The following is a 24,020-nucleotide window of genomic DNA, read 5'->3' as shown; positions in this document are numbered from 1 at the left end:
TCCTTTGTATAAGAGGGTTGTTCCAGTGTGCTGGAATGTATTTTAGAGCCTCTGAGGTAGACCTTGACTAAACACTTTTAGAACTATAACATTAGTGCAGTTCTGGGGCACTGGATCTGGTAACACATGTACTCTCTTTCAAGATCATTGTTCCCAGTTCACCCGCAGTGAGAAGGTGGTAGGAGAAATGGGGAAGTGATTCTGTATGCAAGAAAGGAGGACAGGAAAGTCTTGTTGCTCAGAAAGAGCAGTAAGTATCATTTGTTTCTCATTTTTTTTTTACAATGTGTTTGTTCTCTTCACCTCTCTTCACTAAGCAGTCTTCTTGGGGATTTGAGGATGGTCCCGATGTCTTTTTGATGATTATTTTGCTGAAAAATGTGGGTTAGTCATAGATATCTATCAGGAAAAAAGAAGTTTTTGAAAAAAGATCACTTAGCTCCAGTGCTGATAGAAGAAAGGAGTTTCAAAAATTGGGTAAAAGAATGGCCATGAATCCAACTTTAGGACTAATGTAACTGAAATATAGCTCAGAATTTGATGGAATTTATGTAGAAATAATATTTTCCCTACTTGTGCTATTAGTGCATTTTTAAGTCTCAGTTTTTCAGAAACAGGGGTATATGTGAAAACATGGAGGAGACAGAAGGCAAGGTGGGTGACTGTCACTACACAGAATGTAATTCTGAAGAGTGTACTGACTACTGAAACAGTAAGAGCCCAACAGACTATTACATTAGAAGGGGAAATGTATTCTTGTCTCAAAATTAGCTTAAAAGCTACTGACGTGCCTATGAAGCTTTCACTGCAGTATTAAAAAATCAAAACTGATCTTGTGTCAGCAAGATAACACATTAGGTATATTGGAACAATTCCTGAACCCAATTGTTCAGAAAGCAACGTGCACCAACAGGTTGCATGAGTAAGCCCCAGCACAGCAAAATGACTTCAGCAGTTAGCAGAAAGTACAATCTGATATTTTCCTTAACGCAGATGCTCAGAGGGTCTGCAGAAACGATTAGGAAAAGAAATATTTACCTCTTTGGAGGGATGAGGTGGAAATACAGGCCGACCAGCTTTTACTGAATATGGAGTAGTAAGGTCTGTGTCTACTCACCCAGAAATCGACAGTTTTGCAAATAGGTTAGCACAAGCAGCTACTGAGTTTGGAGAACACAAGGAAGAAATGGGAGGATGAAATATGGCTGGTAGACTATGAAAGAAACCCCTGAGATGTAAACCTGGCTTCTGTTCAGATTTTTTTCTGTACAAACTTGTGCAAGGTCACTTCTCTGTATGCCATCTCTCTCATTTGTAAATTAAGAATAATACCTGCCTGCCTTCGATTATTTATGCTGAAGATTAATTAAAATTCATAAAAGCACTTTCAGAATTTAGTGTTGCAAAAATGCTAGAAGAAGATTTGTAATTTTGATAAAGAGGAGACCTGTGCTGAATAGTAAGAGGAAACACCTCATACTAGACAGCTAATGTAGTTAGAAGAACTGCCAAAATTTTGGTCAGTCTTTGCTATGGACTGTTTTCCTGAATCTTGTACCTTTTTTCTGAAGGATGGAAATTTTAAGAATTAGTCTTCCTTATGTTTTCTTGAAACAAAGCTGTTAGCTATACAACAAAACATGCACACTATGGAGATTTTAATGAGAAGCTGGCTTATTTTCATACTGTAGTAGTCCAATTATGGCTTTAAATCATGGGTTGGCTCAAAGAATCTGAGCAAATTGTGATATGGGAAACTGACCGTCAATTACAGTGGAAAAGGAGACCCCATTTTCCTTAAGTACTCCAACTTGAAAGGAGTACTTTCACAGGGGAATTTCCTTTGCAGACATTGTGGCTGTTTTCTAATCAGGAAAGAGGAAGAGGAGACTGACTCCTTAAATGTTTTTGCATATACTGTTTGCTGGTACAGGTGCCAATCGCAGCCTGGGCTTAAATTTTTGCTCCCAAATGGAAAGAGTACGTCTTGTCTGCAATTCAAGTTGTTGCTAGGGAATTTTGCTTTGTGCTTATTGAAAATATTACTGTATGCTCTGGGTAAGTCTCTTCACCTCCTTTGATGCCTTGTGACATGACCTGGTGGAATTATATAGGTGCTTGAAATGGGTTCTTGTGTAACCGCTCGTAGAACAGCGTCAAGGCATTTCGGTGGAAATGCAAATGAGATTCATTGAATATATCTAGGAATATTCAAACAATAGCACTGCCTGCCAAATTCTTGTGGTCACCTAGATACTAAACGTTGCAGACATAAAACTCAATGAAGGAGGTAATGACTCTTCATAAATGCAATATATTCATAAAGTCACCTGTGATGGTTCTCAATGCACATCTGTTAAATTCTAGTTTATTTTCAAGCAGAATATCTGATGAAAATATTGAAAGATATTTTTTAGAACATAATTTAAATTTCTTGGAAACATTCATTTGATTATCTTGAGGTTATTGCATAGCATCTATGCATATATAGTTTCCAGATAATACTGCTGAAACAAATCTATTTCTTAAAAGAAAGACTGAAGAATCCACTCAGAGTTTACATGTGATCTGTTCTGTAGTGTTTTTATTTGTAATAAAACAAAAAAATTAATATCAGTTCTTGGTTTTGAACAGAATCAGTGCTTTATAATAGCATTTCAGCTTGCTTCCTTGCTGCATTTTTCCTTATATTTCCATGTAATTGTAGTGTAATGTAAATGTAATAATATACTGAAATAAAATAGAAATGGTAAAAAAAATATAGTGAAAAGTCAGAAATATTTTTCAGCAGTAAAAATGTTCTCTGCTAATTCATTTCAAATACCAAACAATAGCACTTCTCTCTCATTTGGAAGGTTAGTTGAAGGAATATTTGAGTTTATCATACCTGAAAGTCCTAACTGTACTCTACTATTATTTAAATTCATTTCCCTAGCTATAGGTTTTCAAATTAAATTTAATACTAGTAATCTTTAAATTACATTAAAGGTTTTGCTACTTGCTCTTTTCTTCTTACAGGTTGTCAACATCACAATCATACTTAACAAAAATAAAAACATGCAAATATGGGTCACTGACAAATGAAAAAAAAACATTTTATTAAGGCTTTTAATGAATAGTCAATAGTTATCATAAGACACACATTTAATTTCCATCTTAAACTTATCTTATATCCTTTTCTTCCAGTGGAGAATAGCCATATGTGCAGGTGCTGCTTCTTTTATCATTAATTCAGCGGTACAATAAAAACTCATTTCCAAAGGCTCCTTTCCTCTTCCGCAAATTATTTCCTTATTTCTTTGCTCTAAATTCCTCTTGGCCTTAAAGTTCTTTGCAACCTCTTTCTTAGTGCTTAAAAGAGGTTCTACATTTTTTAATAAATTACTACTTCCTTGGTAAGCTTTTAAAATAAGGCAGACATGGAGCTGATAATTTTTACACTCCCCACATCTAACATATGCACCCATCAATTATTTTCAGGCATGCTACCAATTCAGAAGTAGTTGACGTGAACATTTACAAATGGTGGTCAAGTGAGTTTTGAGCAGCATTTTTGCACTCTCCATAGCATTCATGCTTTGTAAAGCACTTGCACGTGAGAACTGCTAGTAGACAGATGTTTGTGTCACCGAAGACTGAGGAAAATTGAGATTCTGTCAGATCAAAGAGGAAACAAATTCAAAGAAACATATCAGCTTTCTATATATGGAGCAAAAATCTAAATATTATTGTGAAAAGTGTCCTTGCTGATTTCAGATGAACATGCATCATACATACATGTGTATGAATTCCAAGACAGACTTCAAGTGTGATAGCTAGAATTCAAAGTTGATGTTTTTTTAGACTGAAGTTATTAAGCTGAAGTTAGAACTTGGCTTGATCCTCGAAACTAAGATGGAAAACGGAGCAGTCCTGTGGATCACAGTTTGTGTATGCAGAATGCCACATTTCTTCTTCCATAAATTGTGTATAATTAATTAATTGCAATTATTGAATGTATATTTGCCTGTATAGTTTGGCTCAATTATGTTAAGCATTTTTGTTGAATAGAACTGACCTCTGTATAGATGTAGAAGTTTCCATTTTCTCTTACACTTAAGTAGAAACTCATTTTCCTTGTTTCATGTGAAAAAAAGCGCCTTCCCTTATTTTTCAAGTAAACAGTCTTTCATTAAAGCTTGATTTTTCTGTGAAGTCTCATGCAAATCTGTTAATTAGTTTCTGAGTTCCAGTCAATTAAATACTGGCCTAAAATAGTTCCTATTTGGAGTCTCATGGTATTTTGGGCTTCTGCGATGTGAATGTTAGACTATGCAGAAAGTCAAAAACTACAGAGCAAACATTAGTTAGTCTCTTTGGGTTACATAATTATTTAGTTACCTACCAAAAGAGGAAAAATGCTTGCTAAAAGAGAAAGCTTTGAAACAGCTGTGTGGTATAGCACGTGTCCCACTAGTTCAAGCACTATAATAATAATAATAATAATAATAATAAAAACAGATATGCAGTTTTCTTAATGTTGAAATGGCTCTAGTTTGTTTGGGTTTTTTTTAATATAATTGTTAATACTGCATAGGTTTTATTTTTGCAAATACAGTCTAAAGTATTTTTGAAACTTACTGTGTCTGCACTTCTCCCTTAGTACAAGGCATGGCTTTCATTTCACTTGGTTCACATCAGTTTAACATTGGTGTAATCAATTGTATTGATTACAGTGGATTAACTGATGTATTTGTAGATGAAAGGAGGTATAGCTGAGATTGTCTCAATAACAGAAGGTGCAGACCTTACTCTGTTGTAGTATATTCAAGGAAAGAGGAAAATAAACTGAAGACAGACAAAAAGCTTTCTATAGTATTTTGTACTGGGAAACAATGATTTTATGACTTAAAATATGAACAGAATCATTGGTAGCTCTTACATTGCCCCAACTCTGCAAATTGTAATGGAAACCCACTGATCTGACTTTTTTGTTTGTTTTCCTTCTTGTAATATGTCTATGTTTGAAAGATGTTAGTATCATCCACTATCATTGTGGCTTACTATAATTGCTATTATTACTGTTATTATGTTTTCTTTTTATTAAAGAATTGAATTAAATGCACAGTACATTTTGCAAATACTGATCCTCATCTCTCATGTTAATAGAAACCAGGAATAACTAAGCTCAAGAGTGTGTAGTTACTTTGATGAATGCTACAGGACAGGAAATTCAGCTTGTGAAAGTTTCTCCAATTTTTATTGAATATCAAACTTCTGCACCATTGTTAGAAAAGAAATTGTTCTCTGCCCTAGTGAGAGCTAGGATTTTTTTTAATCATGGCAAGGAAGATGTTCAGAATTAATGTATTTGCCTTCTACCTATTCTTTTTCGAGGCTTAGGCAAACTGAATTTACACATGGTGAATGCAGGAAAAGTGAGTTGTTTAGGATTTAACATTACTGGTGAATACCTTTTACACGAAATGGATACTTTACTTCTCTATACATTTGCAATACCTTTTAAATGAAACAGATACTTCACTTCTCTATACATTTGCATAGTGTCTGGCTTTATTTTGCTTTTCTTTTTTAAAAATCCTCCTCCTGCCTAGCTTATTGACAAGATCAGGATACCAGCTTAGGAACTTCAATGGCTGAAAAGCTGCTCCCTGAGCACAAATTAATGATTTCTCATTTCCTGCAGTTCTGTGTCCTTTCTCCTTCCATCACCCCTGTAACACCTCTAGCTCCTCCTCACCTGGCACGGTATCATTCTCTTTCTTCTATTTCTCCTAGCTCCTGCTGGTCTACGAGCAGCATGCGCTGTAACTCATTCCAAGCCAAGTGGTGAGGGCCATCTTGTAGGCTTAACAGAGCAGGTAAGTCTTGAACTGTTTAATTGAACGTGATTGGAATTTAATTCACAACCAGAAATTAACTTGCAAAACTCAAACAATGCTTTGGGAAAAGAGAACCTGATTAAAAATTGTGAAGTTTTTACAAGATATAGGGATGTCCAGCTCACAAATGGAGTTTTGGATTCAGACCCTAAAAAAGAAGTTTCGATATGTGAATGAAGTTGGGCGTCATTCAGCTTGAGAAGTCTGGTTCTACAAACTAAGTTAATATATTTAATGAATTCATTTGTTAGAAACTGCATATGTGTTTATTGTAGTTACTATTTAAATCTCAGCAATGTTGCATCACTCTTTTATCCTTGGTAGTCAATCAATGTATGCAAGTAATTGTTTTTCAATTTTCATCTTCTGAGCTCACGCAAAACACATAAAGCTCTTCAGCTGCCTTTCTCCTTTTTTTAACCTCTTACAAAATATGAAAATCCAACCAGACTTGTTTTAATGTTCTTGTATGCATTTTTTTACTTGCAAAACAAGTGCCCTTTATTTTTGACATGCCTTTTCATGACTGAATTAAAATTTCCTGATGAAATAGCTTGAAACACTGCTATGGAGAATTACAAATCAAATATTATAAGTAGTTCAATTGTCTTTCACATGCTTCTTTGGTCATTGTCTCCCAGCTTGTATCTTGCATTGCTTTCTTCTTGTTATCATTTAAAATTGTTTGCTTGCTTTCATTTCACTTGCTGTGATACAGTGATTAAATATTCCCATCAGTGTACTAACAATTATTTAGGAAAACACCTGGTCTAAATAAAAATTAAGTTATACATTTTCATTCTTGATTTTTTTACTGATGGTTTGAAATTTCATGCAATTCTGATAATAATATGGCAATAAGAGTACTGGCCGCATGGTCCAAATTCCATAAATTCTTGCACTGAAGTTTAGAGTCCAGAGTAAGGAAACTCTACTGAAAGTACCTCTTATAGTCTCACTTCATTATCTTTAAGTTGTCTTCTGAGAATAACTATTATATATCTTAGGACAGCCTTGCTGGCAGGACTGCATTATTATATTGAGCTTCACGGTCTTTGCAGAAGGTCAGTGGAACCAGACTGGAATAGGTTTCTTTAGATTGAAATAGGCTCCTACTCTCTGAAGAGCTGATAAGCACACATGCTTAACGTAAACAGGTTTGTTTATCAGATGAATACTCATATCAGCATTGGTTTTGTATGCAAGCTTGACTTTGTCCTTTTTATAGTATTCCTTGTGTTGTCCCTTGATGGTGTGTTGTTTAGGGAAATGAAGAAAAAGGCATACGCTACAGTCCCGCTAACACTTTTAATAAAAACCTTGGGAGGTACTTTCAGCCAATGAGGCGCTAGAGGACAATTGAATTTGAGGGATTTGGGGTAGGAGGTGCTTACAGGAGCTGAGTGAACCTGAGTGACTAGCCCAGCAGTTTTTTTACGTGATTTCAACACAAGCCATTTATATTTATTTGTTTTGCCAACTTAAAGGTGCAGGGGTACAGGTTGGTGGAGAGGCTGATTAGCCACCTGAAGTATATAGTTAACAAGAAATGAGTATTAGTAGATTCCAAAAATCTTAGCCACATACTTGAATATGCCAGGAAAAATGTTTCCCATCCTTTAAAATGGAATCTTACATTTAAATCTGTTTTGGATTGTGTCCATTATCATTGCGTATGCAGTTCTTGGTATTTTATTGCTGTTGCAGGGTAATTTAGCATTCAAATATTGAGTTTATACACCATCTAAAGTGGTTAGCTTAAGAGATGCAAATATTCAGTTTAATTCTATCCTTCTACTTACTTGGAAGCATCTCTTGAAATTGCCACTCATGTTGTAATACCCCTACCTTTTGTTATGTCTTTAGATGCTAAAACCGAGAGCATTTTACTTCACCAAGCCTCTTAAATGTATTACTGTAATTGAAGAGGGATCGCTAACATATTTCATAATAAAAGCACACTCTGGAAAGAAATTGAGAAGCTGAAGGTTTAAAAACAAGCAGGCAAATGACAAAGACTGCAAAGGAACAGTATTGAAACTGATTTTAAATGTTATTAGAGACGAGTTTAGATCACCTGCTTTCTGGGATGGGTAGAATTCAGAATTGTATTTTAAAAAATCAAATGCTGTTTTCTGCTGCATTTTTATTCCTACCATTTTTATTTAGATGACTAGTATGAAATAATTATTTGTATTTAGTTTAGTATTAGGCATTTTTCTCCAAAGATTTAAACGAGATCATCTTAATGACTAGGTACATGATTTATTTCTCTGTACTTATTCAGGCTGATCTCCCGTGTCAGGACCCGTGTCAATACTGAGTTATGCGATGATACTATTTCCTGCTAAGTTGAATGTCTTTCGGAGCTAATGGAGGACCTTAATGAATTTGTTGGAGTCTAGATTAAGTTTTATAGAGGGCAAACCATGGCTTTGTGCACTTTTACTGTAATTATGAACCTTAGCAAAATATTACTATAATTAGGCTAACATAGTCCATATTTAGTTAATTTCACATATTAATTGAAGTTAATAACTTCAATCACTTTAGTTCCTGAGACTAATTTAAATAACACACACATAACATTTTGTATATGCATAAAGGTGTATTTGCAGGATTGCAAGCAGTCACGTTATCCATAAAAATCTAAAGAATTTACTGCCATTCAGAAGGTGTATGGTAACTTTCTATTCGTAACCCATTGCAATGACAAATAAACATGGATTAGTTTCTGCAACCCATACAATAAAACCTAGCTAATGAGCAGCTGACAGCTGAAGAGCTCACCTACAGTGGAAGACACTGATTTGGGAAAGACAGACAGCTCTCAGAAATGTGAATGTTCCAGGAGCTCATGTGAAACAGGCGCAGCAGGAACTTTCCTTCTACTTCTTTTACAGTTCAGATGGGTGCTATTAATTCAAAGCAATATGCTATACTTGAATTCCTTTCCTGTTAACAGTTTTGTGAAGACTCAGATAATCCTCTGGGAAGTATCCATTATTTTTCTGTGAGAAACCTGATAGTGTTCTTACTATGAACAGCAAATGTTCTCTTGTATAAATTGAAACTTTTTTTAGCTTTATCTGGCAGCAAACAATGGTTAATGTAACAACAATAATATTTAGCAAACTGTGTTAATAGGTATATTAATGGAACTCAATAGCATCTGCAATCTTAGGGGATTAAAAAAATAATTTCTCTTTTAAACATTTTGGTATGAAATAAATATTTGTATATAGGTAACTCGTAACAAGATTCTTTTCATTGATCCATCAAACTGGCAGCACTAGAGTTTTTGTGTATTGTGTCAATCCTATTGATTGGACAGGCAAAAGAAGCTTAAAATGTTTAAATACTAATTAAATAACATTAAAAGAAAAATAAAAATTGGACTAAAAAGCAAGTCAGGTAAAATCCTGGTTCCACTGACATTGAAGGGAATCTAGGTCCTTGATTCATGCAGTCAGGGTTTCATCAATTGTATAGAGTTCTGTTTTGAGGAGGATGGAAATTTAACATGCTCAGAAATTTGGGTAAAAATTGCACCATTGTACAGTTATGTATTTTCAGATATGAAATAAGAACAATCGGTCACCTAAGACTGATTAGTCATGACATAATTGATATAACTTCTTGTTCATTAGGTTAAAGTTTCAAGAAGAACACAGCTTATGGTGGGCATGATAACATTATTTGATTGTCTTGATTCTAGAAATAAAATGCTGAGAAAACAAAAATAGTAAAATTCTTTACTACTGTCCCAATTCTTCACAACATAGGGCATAATTCAAGAAAAAGAAGAAAGATTCAGACAAAAAGTAAATGTGAGTACCTTTTTATCATGTTATTTATTTAGTCTATGAGTTGATGTGGAACTGAAGGAAACGCTGCATGCCATACTATTCCTCAATTTTAATAAGGATCTTCTTGGACTGTTCTTTGGACACTTCACTTTCTATAGTGTTTTCAGGCAATCCAATTTCCCTTTTAGCAGTAATCCATAAAATTCATAACAGGAACTTCAACAGAAATGTAGAAAGTAACCAACTTTTTCTCTTTGTCACTTAAGCATTTCCTGCGAACACCAAGAACTTTGGAATTCAATTCTAACTTTTAATTTTATGAGTGTTCTGCAATACTCCTTTCATTTGCTGGTTTAAGTTTTGTTTCTTTTTTTCTTTTTTTTTGGGGGGGGGGTGAATAGGCAATATTGAAGCTGTGAAAGATATAACATTTTGTCCTGATTTTGGCTGGGATAGAGTTAATCTTCTTCCTAGTAGCTGGTACAGTGCTGTGTTTTGGATTTAGTATGAGAATGATGTTGGTAACACACTGATGTTTTAGTTGTGGCTAAGCAGTGCTTACACTAGCCAAGGACTTGTCAGCTCCTCATGCCCTGCCAGCGAGAAGCTGGGAGGGGGCACAGCCAGGACAGCTGACCCAAACTGGCCAAAGGGACATTCCATACCATGTGACGTCATGCTCAGTACATAAACTGGGGGGGAGTTGGCCAGGGGTGGCGACCGCTGCTCAGGAACTGGCTGGGCATCGGTCAGTGAGTGGTGAGCAATTGCACTGTGCATCACTTGTTTTGTATATTCTTTTATCATTAGTAGTAATAGTAGTAGTATTTTCTCTTCCTTGTCTGTCCTATTAAACTGTCTTTATCTCAACTCACAAATTTTACTTTTTTTCCCCCCTGATTCTCTCCCCCATCCCACTATGGGGGCGGCGGGGAGTGAACGGCTGTGTGGTGTTCAGCTGCCTGCCAGGTTAAGCCACAACGCATTTTTTAAGTTTATTTTCTTTTGGGAGGGTTGAACAGGCAATATTGAAGCTGTGAAAGATATAACAGTTTTTATTGTTTGTTTTCAATAACTAAATAGCCTTACTTTTTTATCCATATCCTGTGCAAAAATTACTCTGATTATTTTAAATTTGTACCTCAGTTACTGAACAAAACAAAGGTGGCTGCCAACAACATGTTTTACAGGATATGGATCTCAATTTATTTAAAATGCTTTCTAAAATAAATTGGAATGCACTGTACTATAAATTAAGTGTGCTTCTGTGTGGTTACTCAGGAAGCTGTTAAAAAAAAAAAGAAAAAAAAAAGTAATTTTACTGATACCTGCGGGAAAATCTAGAATAGTGGTCATTCATATTAAATTTATATCAACTTTATGAGGTTTTTGTCATCTTGACACATTTATGGAGCTGTTAAATTTTTGCTGCCTGGGGGATATAATGTACTTGATGTGACCCCACTTATTAAATCGGGACCATGCAAGTAACATTGATGACATGTCATTCAAGAATAAAATGGAGCCAAGTCTTCTCTAGTTCTAGAGGAAGGACATATTTGACAGAGAAATAGGTAGGGAAATAGGTATTATGATCTATATCAAGAAGATACTTGAAAAGGGAAAGAAGGAGAAATATACAGGCATTTAATCAGGTATCTCACAAAACTTCTCCTGCAATTGTTCATGGGTGATAAAACAGGGTATGACTCATGCTATGATAGCCTAAAAGACCTTCCATTGTCCTAACATTAAACCTGAGTGGACAAGCAGATATACAGTATTTGTTATATGTTTCAGATTTCTGTACTGATGTACTTTATAGACGCTATATTTTCTATATGGATATGCAAGTGAGCATATGGTGTATTGAGGCCTTATATTATCACTGAGTTGTCATCACTGCCTCAGAATTCGCGTGATCATTATGTTGAATCAAATCCAATTTAAATACAAAACTTTTTTTAAGCCTAATTTATTTATGTTGGAACCAGATCCAATAACTAAAAAATGTCAGTATCCACTGTAGTTCAGAGAGATCAATTTTAGAATTATTCTATTTAGAATAATTCTAAATTAGGATTCCATATCATTGATTAGGAAAATTTCAAGCTCATCGATAATCAATTCAGCATGAAGAAAGTGGTTGTGTTACTACATCTCTGAGCTTCGTATTTTATTCTTCACAATCACTCACTGAAAAACATGAAGTCACTTTCAAAAAATTCATATTCATACCTTCATATTCTCTAGAACACATGGTATTTTTGGTTAATATTTTGGGTCAGAATGGAACACTTCAACTTCTTCAAGTATTTGCTTAAGAACTTGTATAACAAAGAATTTTGGTTAGATTCAAATTAATAGTAATACAAACAATTTTGTTGTCGGCAATTTTTTGTTGTATTATACTAAGCTAAATGGCTTTATATTTGAAATTTTAGAGTTAATTTATGGATTTATTTTCATTAGTTCATTTCTTTTCTCTGTGGTGGGGCACATTCTTCCGGTAGAAAAATGTATTCTCTGTTTCACAGCCAAAATCTTTCTATTTTTACTAGGCACTAACTACATGGTCGTGTACATATTGCTGAAACTCTCAGTAGGAAACATTGGTTATATAGCTTTTAGTTTCACTTAGGGAAATCTCATGGTAAATATTCCCATTCCTAAACATAGTACTATATGGTATTTACTGAACTGAATCACAGCCGTGCAGATTCGTATCTTGTGCTTTGCAATGTCCGAAGTCCCTCCTTTTTGCATTTTGTTTTATGTAAAGCTACCAACACCACTGGTGGCTCTCTGATATTAACATTGTGAACCTATTTACCCTGCCAAACTGGTAAAGAAGTTTTACAAGACTGTGTATTCTGGCGAGCATTCATTGCAAACTCTTTCTGCCCAAATGAAAAGTACGGTGAGTATTGCCTCCTCTTTAGTATTTTATTACTTTAGTTTTCTAAAAGTGAAGAAATTCAATGACACATGAAAATGTATATGGGAGTTAATAAAAGTTTTTGAGTGTTGGGGCTAGAGAATCCACCTTTTCTTATTCTTTCCGCTTTTCTCATGGTCATTACTGTTCTTAATGCATAGAAGTACTCACCAATGATGAAGCCCGAATGATGACTTGTTATCATTCGGGCTTCACACAAAGGCATGCTGCATCATGTAGGCAATAGGTAACTCTCTTCTTCCTAGAAATTCTGGAGTGTGCCTATAGGTCATGGACTTTAAATCTTAAAGAGGTAAGTACATTCCAGCTATTAAAAAAAAAAAACAAAACCAAAAAAACACTGGTAAATATTTCAGAGATAAGTATGTCTTTGCTATTCCAACTAGTGATATTTAATAAAATTCTGAATGTAGTACAAAGGACATATAGTGTCTTTTCTGTGTAGAAAATAACCAGCTATGACTAATCGTAAAGTAGCCACAAGGTTTTCTCATGAGAGTAAATTTTTTATGCCAAACAGGCAGGAGACAGGCAACTTCCACAAATCTAGTTTAATCCATGAATCTTCTTGACAGATTGTAAATTATAGCATCCAGAATTTTGCATCAGGGATATGTATGAATGAAGCTGAAAACAAAGGTATTAATATTATCATCTCAAAGAGATATATCCAGTCATGTGCCATATATTATATAAAGCACTGAATTTTAAGTTTCTTTCTTTCATTTATGTAGCTATATTAAAAATTTAGAAAACTACTTTAAAAGAGCAGTGGATATAATTTTTGTAATAAAGCCATTTTTACTGTCTTCAGTGCTTATGTTATTTATTAATATAATGTCAGCAATTTAATTTAGCTACTTTTATTTTTATCCTGTTAGTGGGGGTTTTCGGTTGTTCTTCCAAAAGATGTGTAGCAAGTTCATTTACAACTGTTTCCCTGTATAACTTTGGGCTTAGTTTATGAGGACAATATAGGAATTTTTAATGAAAATTGAACAATCTGTGTATTTTTACAACTAAAAGTAGAATATGTATCAAAACTAAAGATTTCTACATACGCATCCCTGTGTTTAGGAAAAGAAGGCTTTCATTACAAAGACTTCTCTATTATTTTTTCACACTAATCATAGAATTTCTGGAATTATTCTGCTCTGGGTCACATCTGTTTCATGTGGGTCAGTAATGAAGGTAGAGGTAGCACAGACCAGTGTAAAATTATTTTGAAAACCCCACCAGAACCATGTTCAGATTATAACATGTTAACATACTACGTAGTTAGTTAGCTGTAGACAGAGCAGTTACTTTGTACTTATGACTTACTCTAATTGAAAAAAAAAAATTACTGTATTTAATATTCCATTTCTGATAAGGTATACAGATGCTAGTATCAAATACTTCAGAAAAAAAGGCAAATAATTTGAATTTTCCTTGCTTAGTCATATCTGTTTGGAAAATGAGCCCTCCGTGTTTCCAGCTATTGTGGGGACAGGCCAGTCAGGCTTGGAGAATGGCAGCATGAGTGCCACTCTTTCATCTACAGTAAGCATCCTCAGTTGCTGTCCTCTGTCATCTTAGCACACTATCAGTTCTCTCCACATGCAGATCCAGTACAGAGTGAACCTTGATATTGGAAAGTGGACCTCAGTTAAAAAAAAAGAAAAAAGTGAGTAGTCATGAAGCATGCTGGCTGTTTCCTTTTTTATCTTCTTCATTCCATGCTGTCTTGCATTCATCAACAGATAGATTTTTTACCACCAAATAGGCTTAGTTACAGTCTTATTGTCGTAGTTAAACAGCACATAAAATAAGCTTAGTAGAAATAATGTATTTACTATGAAAATGCAAACCACTGAAGAAAACTAAACCACATGCATTTTAAGGCATACATATCACACATAAGAATGTGAGATATGCTACCTCTAAAACGTATTACTATCCTACTAAGGATTACTATGTCAGCAATATGCAAAAGTACATTATGGACTGCAATAGGTGTATCTGAAAGAGATTTTTATCCTACATAGCAAGAGGTGTCTTTTATAGCCCAATATTAGGAAGAAAATAATTTTTAAGTTTAGATTCATCTAGAGGAGCAGTTTCTCCTCAGCTGTTGACTCCATACCTGACTTAAAAAATATCATTGGAATTTGGGCTTGGAATTTGGGTATATGGGATGACTATGTTAACATGCCAAAAAATTCTTATGAGATGTTGAAAAATGACTGTTCTGAGCAAAAGAAAACCGGAGAAACTTTTTCTATGACCTGATCTTTTGACAACTGTATCAATAAGAGCTTCTAGTTCCAAGATTCATACAAGGTTCCAGCTATAAGTAAGTTTATCTATTAGTTATTTCAATTTTTTCCAGTCTGTGCTCCTGCTATTTATCAAAAGCCAGTCAGACAAGATGAGCCTTCTCACTAAGGTAGATAAAGTATTTCATTACAGTTTCCATTATCATAGAAATAGAGAAAAATCATTCTGAACTGAAAAATATGTCAAAATATTTAAAATAAATATAAATTGCAGGAGTTGAAATATTTAGCTCATTCATCCTGTTTGGGTCTATTTTTAAAGCCAGTGCTTTGAAATCTGCTTGTGGTTTTTAAATAAGCTGTTCTGTCAGGGTATTCTTCATCGACAGGATGTTTTATTTCAGCTACTCACCTGTCTTCTCATTCATTTTGTTACTAAGGGGAAATAGGTATTGAGCTATTTGAGGGGGGAAATCGCCTCTTCAGGAAAAAGAAGGAAAGCTGCAAAGGCATCAGCTTTTACAACACTGCCTTGGTATCAGTGACAAATACTACAATAAGTGAATTATTGTAGTGGACTTTCCAACTGCTAAGCAAAGGAGTGTCATGACTATTTTAGATGAAATAATGCAAGTTAATATCACTTGGATATTGCAGCATCAACAAATAACCAGTAAAGGCTAATGGAAAAGAAAAAGACCATATTATGGTTTACTGCATAAATGTCACTGAGAATACATATTCGTTTAAGAAAGTTCAAAAAAATATGTTTCTAACTTACTTTCTGCATTGTGTTAAACTATTCTTGGTGAGAAAACAATGTTTTTAATGATAATATGAAATGGTAATTTGTGTGGCATTGCACCTGTTACTATCCTGTAGTAGCTAACTTCTAGTGAAGGGCAAGAGACAACAACTAATAGAATTGGGTGAAATTCAGGAGGGAGAGTCCTATTTTTGTGCATTTGAAGGAGCCATGCAAAAAATTTATCTAGCACAAATCACTTTGTTTTCAAAATTGCTCTCAGCCATGTAGCAAAACCATGTTTTTATCTGCAAAAGTAGAACAGTTTTGTCAACAAAACTACTCAAAATATGCTTAAGGAGTTATGTCAAACTAGAGCCAGTGTTTGACATCTTAAGCAGGAAAAGACCTGTACTGAGTGTGAAATAGAAGAACTGAAGTACATGCAGTGATTTTCCTTCCTTTTTGCTTGGTTTTAAGAAAAAACCTCATATTTTAGAATAGCATTGACCTTATGGTAAATGGAGATAGCATAAGTACAATCACAGTATTATCTTAAAATTACTACAGTCCATTACAAGCCATTCATTCTGTGAATGAACCACAAAACCAAAGTTACATTACTGGTATTTTTTAACTTCTGCTGAATTAATACCAAGGAGTGTAATTTTACTGAGTGCCTGTTGGAACCAGTAACTAGTGACAAGCCTTTGAGCATTCAGTGTCAGTTTTGGATGCTCAGCACCTTCCTGAGTGTCTTTGCAGATTCATTTTCTATCTAATTCTGGAATTTTGTCATATTTAGGAACATCATCTTGTTCTTAAATTAGAGTGATGTGATTCTGGAGCAGTTGAGTAAATCACTGTACTCAGTGTACATCAGGTTTAGATCTTGATCTGGTTCCCAAGCAAGTAAAAGGAGAACTTCCCTGGAACTTCATCATCCAAGATCAGGCATGGTGTCTCGGTGGAGGATGAAGTTCAGTCCCAGAGGTGTTTCTTTGTCATTTAGTCAGAATACTTTCATACTTTTAGTTGGAGGAACAAGTTAATCCACATGTTTGTGAATGTGTAGATAGAAAAAATCTTTTAAGGTTTCATTTTGAAAAGAAAAGAAAAAGGAACATGAATATGCACTTGTACTTTTCCCAAGCAACAATACAGTTCAGCAATAAATGGTATTTCAAACTGGTCTGTCACATTTACAATACTTCTAAATGTGTAAAATGTAATGAAGTGAACTATAAGGTGTTTTTCGTGTAGCATTTGAAATTCAAAGAAAGATCACTTTTACCATGCCACTCAAAGGTTTGCATGTATGTAAAGGCACATTTAAATTATAACAGGCATATTAAATTATAAACACAGAAAAACAAAAACAAAATATCACAAAGAGCTTAAAAGATACAGAAATAAGGGACTGAGAAAAAGAATATTTTTATCCTGCTCATTAATTCAAATTCTCACTTTGTCATACAAAAATATTTCTTTTGAAGGAACACTGGAAAAAAAATAACTTTTTTTTTTCTCACACAGAAGACAAACTGCAATCCAAAGCAATTAAAGTTAATACCATGTATAAGTGGAAAATCCCTTTTCCAGGACATTTTCTAGGTTATACTTTGTTTCAGTGAGTTTCAAATGACAAGTCTGTCCGATACACTTCAGATATTATACCGAAGGATTCTAACTGTTAAAAAAAATATTTGTCATGTTTTAATAAATAGTTAACCAATATGCTGTCCCTGAGAGTGAACGATCACTGTTTCTTTTTCCTGAAAGAAGGAAGGAGTTGTCTGTTCCCTTCATCCCTGACAATTATAGGACAAATTATAGACTAGGTAAATGTGAACTTGGGGCTTGGTTCTGTCTTGCCTACTGAATTATTCCTCTAGTTCCAATTTATAAGGCAGAACTTGAAATTTAGATCTTGCACACAAGACCCCACTTTCCAGGCAGCACACTGCCTAAAGATACTTCTTCTGCAACTGCCGTACATGAAGCACAAACTGTAATATTTCTCCAGTTCTGTATTTGCTTGGCACTGTACCTTTGGCAATAGTGCAGACTGCTGGCTAATGGCCCGTATACTTCCCGAATACATGAGCTTGGCACAAGTAGTTCTAACACTGTACAGGGGCAGATTCCTATTAAAAAAAAAAAAAAAAAAAGAGTTCAGGACATATATGAAGTAACTGTATTTAAAAGTTTCATAGAAGCCTATAGAGACATCCAGTGTCATATGGGAAAATATATTAGATCCCTTTGGAAATGCTAGCCACACTGACCATCCAGTGTGTTATAAAAGCCATGACTCATTATATGAGATTTCACTGTGGGTTTGGCCATTGAGCCTTGTAGGCTGTGAAACTGTACATCCAGTCCTCCCACAGAGTGCTCTCTGCTCCTTCCCCTCTTTCATCTGAATTGCTCAGTGTGGCTGGTTCAACAATGGTATGATTAAATCACAGAAGAAACAATACAGAATTGAAAACAAATGAGTAAACAGATGAGCATCCCGATCTCAAAATATTTAATTACAAGTAACAGATGATGATCTAGTTCATGGTGTGCTAAAGCAAGAGGATAACCTACCCTGCCCATGCAGGTAAGGTCGTATGGCCAGGTCAGGGGCTTTCTGTTCTCTCATAAATACACAAAACACTTCCAATCATTCTGCTGTGATGGAAGAGGAGTGATGCACGCTGGAGGGAAAAGACAGATTGTAACAATCAAAGAGCAGCTACGTGAGGTCAGCCCAAGAGAGACTCTCTAGCCAAGCATTCCGTCTCTGGCAGAGGTGAGAAGAGGATGCCCTGGCAAAGGCAGGAGGTTATCCTGAACTCCCAAGCATGCTTCTTCCAGCCCACAACAATTTGTGCCTCGGGTAGTCGTTAGGCCAAGCTGTTTTCTCAGCTTTTTAGAAGTCCTTACATTGTTCAGTTGTGGGTTTTTTTAACCCACATAAGATTTTAGTATCCACATCTTACAACAGGAAGTTCCATAGATTAAACTTGTGACCATGCAGTTAAAAAACCCAACCAACCAAACAAACAAATCACATTTGTTTTCTATCTGAATTCTTGTTTGATTTGATCTTCCATACTTCTTGGAAAAGACTGATAATTCTTGTTTTCCTCTTACATCTCTTCCCTTTTTTTATAATATATAGATGCCCATCTTTTTTCCTCTCAACTCTCTCTTTTCCAGACTGAAGAATCCCAGTCTTAAGTCATACCAGTTGCTTTTCTCTGGACTTTTCCCAGTTCTTCCATAAACTTAGTGAGTTGTAATCCGACTGCATACATTATTCAAGACGCCTGTGCATCATGCATTTCCATGACAGCATAACAATATTTTTTATTTTGTTCTTTTCCTTACTGTTTCTTGCATTCGATTAATTATTTTCACTGCTACTGAGCTTTGAGCTGATGTAGTGAAAACCCCAAGACACCACTCCTGAGAAAGTATAGAGTCCATTGTTTTGTATGTGAAATTCAGATTCTTTTTTTCATATGCATCACTGTATATCTATCTTGCTACACCTAATTTTATCTGCCATTTTGTGGTACAATTGCTCAGTCTTTTTTCTTTTTTTTTCCCCTGAAATTGTTCACAGTTGACTCCTATTCTCATTATCCTAAATAACCTTATATTCTGAAACTTCGTTCTTCACCTTCCCAGACAAGCTGTGAATATATTGAACAAAGCAGGTACTAGTACAGATCCTAAACTATTCTCTGCTGAAAGCTGCTCGTTCTTTTTTCTGTTTTTTTTTACCTTGAACTCATCCTTGCAGAACCTTCCCTTTTAATCTAGAGCTGGAAGAGGAACCTTCTTGAATGCCTTAGAAATAAACAATAGTTCTTCCTTTTCCACACGCTACTTCATAATCAAAAGATCTGGACATTCCCTTTTCCTGATGAACCCCAACGAAAGCCTGTGTTGAAACCAATAGAGGAGAAGTATTTTCCTCTGTGATCACGACTGCTGCCGATGAAAAGTGTACAGAGTAAAACTAATGTAGATTTAGTCTTAAAATAACATCTTTTATTTCTGAGATATTCAGCCATTTGCAAAGCATGTGGCAGTACAGCCTGTATATGGTTGCTTGTGTTATCCTCCTTTTACAATTTTACTTAGGATTCCAGCCAGGAAGTAATAAGTGGAGCCCGTTTGCCCTTAGTCATTCTATATCATGAGATATGCCAGAATGCTGACCAAACTGATATGTGTTCTACTTAATATATTACAGTTTGTGCTTAAAAGTAAAAAGATCTATTGATAAAATTATCTTGCTAGTTTTTCAAGTTGAATTCCTTCTCATTCATTCATTCATTCATTCTGTTCTTTGTGGATTCTTAATATTTGCAACTCAAAGGATGGACCCAAGTTTTGCCCTCATTTTACACTGCGTTGAATCCAATGTGTAATGGACTGAATCCAGCATGTGAAAAACACAAGTAATGTTATCTGTCTTAGAAATTGAATACCTGTGGTTATATGCTACTCTCTTCAAGGATGGCTGGGGAAATATATTCTAAACATCACTAACAAAGCAAGTTCTTTGTTCTTGGTCAGATTTGAAGAGGGACAACTTTTTTTGCAAGACTGATTTACAGTATTCTGAAAGCCATTATCTGTATCCCACTGGCAAATACTTTTGGTTATTATGTATATGTATGTTTTAATAAGAGCTGCCTTTTGAAATCAGCTCCTCCTTAGACCTAATCTAGGAATAAAGCCGTAATGCCAAGTTTATGATATCTTAGTGTGTTGCTATGGAAGTGATATTAGCAATATTAGAAATCCAGCACCGTGGGCTGTGTAGCAGTAAAACGTGATAGAAACTGAAAGCATGGATGTGGTAGAAGAAGCTTTTATTTCAACACAAATATCTTTGATTCTTTGGAAAACCATCAGAGAAAAAGAGGACAATATATCAGAGGAAAGTAAGTATATTTTGATATTACAGTTTATCTTGATGAGGATGTCTAGAATGTAAGAACATAAAGTTCTTAATTGTCAAACAATATGTTTTGAAAAAATAAACTTAAAGCTTAAAATCATTGCACTTGAATTAATATTCTTATTAAGAAGAAAGAAAGGAAGATTATTTTACTGTTTGCTGTTGTGGTCATAGGCTTATTTTTATTTCATGTTTTCTTAATTTTTTTCATTTCTTTCTTTTCTTTTCATTTTGATTCTGCAATGGGAAACAGACCAAGCAGATGGTAGCAACCTAGTTCTGTTCCTTTTTAGCTGTGATTATGTCCAGTGACAGTTAAGGATGCCTGGCTCTGTCTTGGGCCCTTGTATAGTAAGCCTGTTGATATTGAGTGATTATTGAATAGCTCTATAATATATATTTATGTGCAATTTAAGGTACAAAATGATCAGCTGAAGTTTGTTACAATGTGCTTAGATGCATGGAAAGATGAAAGACTGAAGAATGGATCAATAAAGTCATTACTAGATGGAAAATGCTATGAAAACATATCGGTGATGTACGATTAAACTAAAGAACAAAAATCATATACAATCACTGGTTCCAGCTTTTGACAGGAAACATGAGCCTTTAGGCATAAATGACTGTGAATGGCAAAATGCAGCTGCTGCCTTCATTTGAATAGCCTAAGGAAGACAGGAGAGCAATCAAAACATGCCCCAGCAATAAGCAATCATTTCAGAGCTTTAGCTGACTTAAAAAGCGATAGCAAGTTAGACCCTGAAGAGTACTAGACAGGATCCTGTGATGTGGCGTTGCCAACCCCTTTGGAGGAGATACAGTGAATAAAGGAATATTCATGAGAAAAGGGACGTTCCATCGGGAATTAAGCAGCTGCAGAACCCGCAGTCTCTGCATGAAACATCACGTACGTTCCAGTTTCTGCAGCTGCCCTTCAGCCTCTTTTCAGCTGCTGAAACACCCATCTTTGCCTCCCTCTTTCTGATCCTAATGAATGCTCCCCAACAGCCACTCGGAACTGTTTGCATGTTCTGCAGCGATCAGATGCAGTGCTGATAAAATCCATTCTCAAGTGCACTGTTTTACATTTACTCCTCCTTTTTTTCTTTGTTATTTTATTTTGCTAAGGACTTAAAAAGTGAGAACATACTGATTGCCCTAAGAATATGCTAGAGCTGTAGAGCTGTGCACAGTAACTATCACAAATAAATTTCTGTTGTGAGTACAATTTAAGTACAACTGTGGTTTCAGGAGGAAAGAGATTCCAGAGGAGGTGCAAACCAGGGGTAGCATATCCTCACAGCCTAGTGCAGTGCCATTTTTTAAGAGCCCTGGAGGTAATAATAGCACAGGTCTAGAAACAATGGGACCATATTAGCAACACATCGTCCCAGCGAAAAGCCCTTTTTTTTTTTCCTTCTGGCTTTGAGGCAGACTTGATCAGCAAGAGGTTGAAGGTCTATATCATGCTGCCCAGTGTATTTTGCAGACGTGCCTGCAGCTATCTTTAATCTTACTGACATCAAATAAAGCATTTAGGGGGAGGTGAGAACAGGTAAAACAGTGTAAAATATAAAAATAAATTATCTATATCATCAGAGGAGCATATTTTGTTGTCCAGACTTTCCTGCTTTACATAGCTCCATTTCTCTTCATTCACCATTCTCTCTTTTATTGCATTCCATAATTGCCAGAAACAAATGAAATCCAAAAATTCTGTGGAGAAAAACAAGTTAAGCACCCCCAGCTGTTCGCAGCAGCGTGAGCTGCTGCTCCATTAAGTCCAATATGTATTTGCACAGGCCTCAAGCACAGCCTTGCCCCAGCAACTGCTAGGAATGCAGAATTATTGCTTGTAATAAATCATTATAAGCCAATCGGAGCTCTGGATACCCTGGTGTTCTGACACATGCTGTATTTGTGAGAACAGCATTTCCAAATGTTAAAAAACTGTGGGACAACTTCATTTTGTTATTGTTGTTGTTAAACTTACCTTTGACTTCTGTCATCTTAACATTATTCTTTAAAAAAAAAAAGAAAAAAGAAAAAAAGAACAATTTTGTTGCTAGGGTAAAGAAAAAGAATTTAAATTGCTCATAGAAGTGTAGTATCATTGTATAGCTTTGCTTACACAAGGAAAAATTTAACCCAAGAGCTGTATTAACTCGTGAAAGTTTAAACCATGCCTGTGTCACCATTCAGATGTTTGTTGTTGCCTGCAAATGAGTCCTCTATGAAGGTGAAACACAAAATAACACTGTGTGGCAGAAATTGCTAAAGTGACACCAAAGATATTGTAAATATTTGTGTTGCACAACGAGAATAAATAAATAATTATCTCCAAGTCTTCTTGAAAGATACGGTCATCAGTCGTACGGCACCATTTTTTTTCCTTAACAGATCATTTCATAATGGCTAATGGAGTGTTCTGCTTAAAATTTCTTGAAATAATATGGTCAATAGCCATATCAAGTAATATGTCATATTTGGAAATCATATGTAAGGAGCTTTTCAGATGCATCCAGAGCCTTATATAAATATAGGAAATACACCAATTCTAATTGGTTTGAATTCACTTAAGCTGAATTGAAGTCTGGTTTATAAAATAAGCTTCATTTTTAATTAAGTAAATGTCCTTGCAATCTTTTGCACTATTTATCTATGTCAATTTAAATAACACCTTAATCAATTTTTTGATTGGAAGATGTGAAGGTATGAAAAGGTTTTTTTGTTTGGTTTGGTTTTAAAAGAAAGCTAAAAACCTACTTCTGTTTACCTTATTCCACTCTGTTATCTGTCAGTATCTAAGTTAAAACAGCTCCAGTTCCTTTAGCAGCAGTGAGAAAAATTCAGCTAGTGTTTGCAAGTGGCTTTCAAATTGGTACTGATATTTAGTGGCATGTTTTCACTGCACAAACTGGACACTTTACTTGAGTGGTAACTCACCCCAACCTCACCATCCGCACAAAGGAGCTAGGTTTTAGTGTGCTCACTTATTTAAATGGGAATACAAGCAAGTGCCTAAGCACTGCCTTCCAGCTGAAACCCACTGGTGAGGATATGGATATGGACATTCTCTTAATTCCTTTACAGTCACTGCTTTATTTCTCAAACTGAGCAGTGCTGGCAACCAGCAATTCAAGGGGGGGGGGAAGACCAAGCCAGTGTTAATTCAAAAACATTGTAGCTAGAAGTTAGTGCCCAGCACTGTAAATCTGGAGACTGAAGCAAAATTTGTGTTCTCTCAATTTAATGTGAGCTTTATTGTAGTTTGAGATTAATCTTGAATTCAGTGGCAGTTCTACAGCTGACTGCCTATGACCTTGATTTGACTTCGGTGAACTCATGAAATTCCCTATCTGTAAACTGGATGTCATTTTGCTGCTTAAAATGGATGC

The sequence above is a fragment of the Aptenodytes patagonicus genome, chromosome 4 (genome assembly GCF_965638725.1).
Source record: "Aptenodytes patagonicus chromosome 4, bAptPat1.pri.cur, whole genome shotgun sequence".
Lineage (NCBI taxonomy): Eukaryota > Metazoa > Chordata > Aves > Sphenisciformes > Spheniscidae > Aptenodytes > Aptenodytes patagonicus.
Note: the sequence above shows the minus strand (reverse complement) of the source record.